Here is a 6066-nt window from a genome sequence, read left to right as displayed (position 1 = left end):
CTCACTATGTACAGGGCAGCCTACAGAGCTATTTCTCTGAGCAAATGGAGTCATTGCCATCTGAAGAGCTACGTCTCTCTCTCTGCTCCACCAGCCGTCGTTACCAGATCTCCATTGGCAGTTAGGGCTGGGTTCTCACTGGCACCCCTACAATGCCCAACCTAATTCAGGGCAGCTGCCCAATTTCAAGGTTGACTCCATCCTGTGGAGCTGCCTGAGGTGCCAGGGCTCTCCAGCACAACTGCGTGCAGCCGGCAGGGACAGCACAGGACTTGCGCGAACATCATCCCCATTCAGAGCAGCCGTGTAAGAGACCCCAAGAGACCTTCTGAGGCGGTCAGTGCTTTCCTTCAAGCAACTGCAGTGAGGCAAGTGCTGTCCCATCTCAATCCAGTAGATGCAGGGAGTGCTTCTCCCACATCCCTCAGTCATCCCTTTGATGATGCGGTCAAGGAACAGAGCAATGATTTTCACAGTGTTCCTGGATCTCAGGATACCCATAGCCAAGGACACTTGCAAAAGCCCCTTGTCCTGCCTGGAGATCAGCTTCACCTGCACCACAGGCCCTCTGGGGCTGCAGAGACCCCGCAGACAGCAAAGCCCTCTCGTGCCGGGGCTGCAGAGTCCAGCCCTGCTTCTCTCTCGTCCTGAGGAGAGCAGGGATTGATCTCCTCCTTTCCCCTTTACATTGCCATCTGCCATCCCCCCCAGCATGCTCTGACGCAAACCTTTTGCCTGCACGGTACTTGGGCACTTGGTAACAGCTGGCTTTGTTGCACGCCTGAGCTTGGCCCTGGTGCCACGACTGAGGTCCAGCACATCTCTGCTCTGACACAAAGAACCTATAATGAAGGAGAGGAAGGGGACCAACTCTTATTTAACCAACCTGAGGAAGTCTTGGGCTCACCAACGACTTAACGTCTTACTGGGGACATCAATGACCCTGTGTATTGCGTTGACATGGCTAGGTTTTGGTAGGGGTGAGGGGGCTGCAGAGGTGGCTTAGGAGAAAAGGGATCAAGAGGTGACTCCATGTGAGAGAGAGCCACTTTCAGCTGGCTCCAAAGGGGACATGCCACTGCCCAAACTGAGCCAGTAAGCAATTCTCGTGGCACCTCTGTGATAGCATATTGAAGCAAGGCTAAACAGCAGTGTGCAGTCACTGTAAGAGAGAGGAGCGAGACACATGGAGAGAAACAGCCCTGCAGACAGCAAGGCGAGTGGAGAAGGAGGGGGAGCGAGAGTGAAGCTGGGTGGGCACCTGGCAGCCAAAAGTCAGCCCAGCACCCCCTGACATTCCCAGGAGAGCACGGTGCAAATGCTCCTTTAGGTGTCTGGAGGCTCTTTGCCTCAGCTTTTTAGCACAGCTGCCAGATGGGCCAAGCAAGGCGATGCTCACCTGGATCAGAAAACCTGTGTCATCCTTGTCAGCCTTGGCTCTAGTAGCAAAGAAAGAGTGGAGTCTCAGCTCCCGAGGGAGTGAGGACGAAGAGCAGAGTGCAGATTCCAGGTCTCAGGGTGGCAGACATTGGCCTGTTCTGGGAACTTTCCGTTCAGGCTGGAAGTGACCTTGCAAGATTTCTATAGACCAACATTCTACGCAAAGCAGGGTCACAGCAGAAAGTGCCTGCAGCATTTGGGTGCTGCCAGTTGTTAGGGAGTTCCCGCAAACTCCAGATCCTTTCAATGATGATGGCGAGTGGCTTTACTGTGGCATCGTCCTGCCCTCTCAGCTCCCTCGGATGCCACCCCTCCAGTCCCATAGACTGGTAAGGATTGTGTTTGCTCAAGTAACTCCTGACTCTCTCCAAATTCACCACTGTTTTTTTTTCCCTCCAGAGTCCTGCCTCAAGGCACAAAGGCCTGGGAGAACTTGCTGGAGGAGACCAAGGCAAGAAGGACACAGAGAATCTCAGATTCATCTACTCCTGCTGTTACTAAATTCCAGCAGTGGCCACTCATTCTCTTTGTTTCTTCTTTAACTGTTCCTGAAGCAGCGGCCTCTCCTCTTGGTGCCCTCGAACCCTTGCCTTGCAAGGGTCTACACTTGGGAAGCTCTAGCTTACCTAAAGCCATCCCCATTTCTCCTCTAGAGACCCAGCATCTGTAGTCTGCTGCGGTCTTTTCTCACTCCCCTTGGGAGCTGAGACCCCGCTATTTCATGGTCGCTACAGCCCAGGCTGACATTTTCACACCCCTGATCAGAATTCCCTCTGAATTGACTGGACTCAGCAACACCTTTGTTGGCCTACCTTGCGCCTGTGCAAAGATGTTGTCCCAAGAGACACAGAAACCTGCTGGACAGTATGCATGCTGCTGTGTTCCCCTTCCAGTGGTGTCAGGGTCATTAATGTCTCCAATAAGACCTGGGGTCATTATTCTGGAGACTTCCTTGTGTTGCTTAAATAGGCAAATGAGTGGAGATCCCAGTGTGATGTGCTTCCTGTTCCTGAACTGCTCTGCATCGACTGGATGGAGGTGGGTCAGACCCTGCCTCATTGCCCTCGTGGGATTCAGTTGCCGGCCAACAGAAACTGAATCTATGAGACATGGCATCTGGAGTGTGTGTCTCGCACCCACTCTGAAGGCGATGCCTTTCCCGTAGGTCCTGTGCAGTCCCTGCTGGCCACCTGCAGTTGTGCTGGAGAGCCCTGGCATCTCCTGTAGCACAACAGGCCTGTCCATGGCCATTGAGTAGCTGCCCTGAATTAGGTTAGGTGATGTGGGGATGTCCATGAGACATCTGCCGTTACAGTCAGTGGGGATCTAGTATACACGGCTGATGGAGAAGATGGATGATGTCAATGGCAATGAGTACATCTGGTCCCCTGACTACCTCAGAAGGCTGCCCTGGGTTGAAAGAGTAGGGAAAAGTTCAGTTGTCCGAAATGTGGGCACGTGCTGGTGGCCAAAGGAATTCCTCATGAATCTCAAAGATGGTGGCAGCAGATACTGCCCTGTCTCCATGAACTGCTCCGTTAGATCTTGCAGTTACCGGCACGTATCTTGGACCACGTCTGAGACCTGAAATGTCAGTAGGTGTTTGAGTCTGAAGAGCTCACTGCTGGCCTCCATCTCCAGGAATGACGCTGGGAGCTGAGACCAGCAGCTCCCATGCAGCAGGTGCCTGTTTTGTGCCCACCTGAAGAGAGGCAAGAGGAATCCCCCCTCCTGTGGGATTGTGGCAGCCCTAAGTGAGAGCTGAGTCCACTTCACACCCAGGACTACAAACCAAGGAGGAGATGCCTCAATTGACGAAGCCGACTGCCTTTGCTCAGCCGGGGCAAAGGAGATCTGGCACTGTCCAGGTTTCCTGTCTCATACCAGAAGGAACAAGACCTTTCTCGTGCGCAGCTCTCTGACAGGAGAAATTACCCGGCTGGAAAGAAGCGTCTCTCCAGAGGTGCAAGAGAGACCACACAGTATTACTTCAGTCTCTTTCCCAGCAGGTTCCCCTGGAGGCACAGGGACACCTCCAGGGAGCCCCGAGGAGGCAGAGAAAGTGACGTCTCGGGCTGGTCCTCTGCGTCTGAGCTGGGCTGGGCTCCTGGCATGGAGGGAGCTCGTGGCAAGCGGGCAGCGCTGCAGAGAGACGGCTCTGCCCAGGAGCAGCTCCTCTGCAAAGGGCAGCAGGGCTGAGGGCACTGCCTGCAGGTAACGAGGGGAGACGTGTGAGGCCAGCAGATCTTAAAGGCAGCCTGGGGTGGGAGAGTGCTGAGAGCTCACTGGGAGAAATCCTCACAGCCTTTGCACAGTCTCTGGCTGCAGGGCATTGAATCTGCAGCTGCTGGAGGCATCTCCAGAAGCTGGACCAACCCCCAGCCTACGGGATCTGCAAGTACAACTCTCACAGTTTCTCTAGTTTCGAGGAGAAGGACAACGTGTGGAGCAGGGCTTCCCTGCTGCACCGTCAGAGGGACAGGGCATGCTGTGTCTCTGCTGCAGTATAATGCAGAGAGGCTCCCTGGAGCAGTCTCCTAAAGCTGGCATAGCCCATGGCTAATGTGATCTGTCAGGAAGGCTCTCAAGGCTCCGTCGGTGTTGAGAAGGATGTGCTCGAGAGCAGGGCACCCCTACCACATCACCAAAGGCACAGGGCATGTCGGCTGCCTTCTCCCAGGGACGGCTGCCGGGCTGTGAAGGTGGGTGTGCGTGCAGGGGTGCTCAGGGCTGTCCTTCAGAGCAGGGTCCCCGTGTCCCAGGGAACTGTGTGCTGGGCCAGGGACTCTGCTGCCTGCCAGGGTCAGCTCTCAGCCTGCCCGGGGAGCTCCCCCTGGCGCTGCGGGGAGAAGCTGTGGGTGGAAGGAGTGACCCCAGTCGTGTCATGGCAGGGTCCTTCTGCAGTCGTGAGGGTGCTGCATGGGTCGTGTTTCCTCCCAGCTCCAGATCACCCCCAGGACATTTGCAGAGGATCCTTTTGGAGAAGGACTTCAAGGCAGCATTTACCTGAAAGAAATGGAGCCCATGTTTTGAATTTTCCACCTTTAGTGGGATGCATGGGGAGTGGGAGAAAGGAATTTCCTTTTCCATTTAGGATGGCACCTCCCCACCACCACACATACATTCCCTGGAAATACTCCCTGGTCTCCTCTCCCACATCCTGGAGGAGAAATGTTCAAGTGTCTCCCTGTCCTGACTCTTTTTGAAGAAGAATTTTCACCTGTTCCCCTCTCACCCCTGCTGTCCTTGTTCCTTCCCTTCTTCCACTGTGGTGGGGGCTGAGGATTCAGGTGCAGCTCAGACACTGACGCTGCACGTCCTGTCATGCCTGTGTATCCAGGGAGGAAAAGCATCCAAATGCTTTTAATATTTTGGGCTCTGGGGACTGCAGTGTGTGGGGCCGAGAGTAAGCCACCCCATCTTTAGGCTAGTTGGCTCTTTCCCAGGAGTGTCCTGCTTGGCTGCACGCTGCCCTCCAGAAGGGCTCAGCTCTCCCGTGGCATCCCTGTGTCGTCTAGCAGCCCCACGGAGTAGACATGTCAGTGCCAAGGCCACGTAAATCCAGCTGGAGGGCTGAATGTAGGCAGCTGCAGTGAGCCCCCTGTGTCCCTGGCTGGGAGGGGAGAGCTGAGATCCTCCTCGGGTCCAGTGAGCTCAGGTGAGGGGCTGGGAGAACTGCGCTTGTAAATGGGACTCCTCTGCTCTCAGCAGTGTCCAGGTTCTTCTCAGGGGAATGTCTGCTTGGGATCATCCTCCAGCTCAAAGAGGCAGCAGCACAGGGCAGCTGAGAGCAATTCCGATGGACAAACTCGCTGTCCTCGCTCTGCACTGAGGGACAGTCCCCTTGGCTCGCAGGACCCACAAGGTTTCACTTGCAGCACAGCAGAAATGCCAGGGATTTCTGCCTTAAAAACACTCCTCAGGTGTGGTGGGGAAACTACAACAGAACAACACCAACAACAAGGTGCCCTGAGCTCTGCCCTGCAGTCGGGTGACAATGCTGAAAAGCCCTTTGATGCCAGGAGTGGATTTAATCTGAGATCACCCCGTGTTCCTTTTTACCCATGGCTGTAGGGCAGGACTGAATCCTGCAGAGATCTCAGCTCTCTGGTGGACTATCAGCCAGCACCAACCAGAGTGTACAAAAAGGACCTGCAAAAGGTCTTCCTGAAAGGCGAGAGCCAGTTTGGTGGGTTTCTAAGACCAATTGAATACTTTAGTTTGAGAGAAATCTTCCCCAACTTCTCACTGCTTTTCTTTCCATTAACAGGTCTCCAAGCCCAGGGGAAGAAAATGTCGAATGGCAGCTCCATCACCCAGTTCCTCCTCCTGGCATTTGCAGACACGCGGGAGCTGCAGCTCTTGCACTTCTGGACCTTCCTGGGCATCTACCTGGCTGCCCTCCTGGCCAACGGCCTCATCATCACCACCATTGCCTGTGACCACCGTCTCCACACCCCCATGTACTTCCTCCTCCTCAACCTCTCCCTCCTTGACCTGGGCTCCATATCCACCACTCTCCCCAAATCCATGGCCAATTCCCTCTGGGACACCAGGGACATCTCCTATGCCGGATGTGCTGCACAGCTCTTGTTCTTCATCTTCTTTCTCACAGCAGAGTATTGT

The sequence above is a fragment of the Rissa tridactyla genome, unplaced genomic scaffold (assembly GCF_028500815.1).
Source record: "Rissa tridactyla isolate bRisTri1 unplaced genomic scaffold, bRisTri1.patW.cur.20221130 scaffold_29, whole genome shotgun sequence".
NCBI lineage: Eukaryota > Metazoa > Chordata > Aves > Charadriiformes > Laridae > Rissa > Rissa tridactyla.
The sequence above is the reverse complement of the archived record's forward strand: the minus strand, read 5'-3'. Positions refer to the sequence as shown.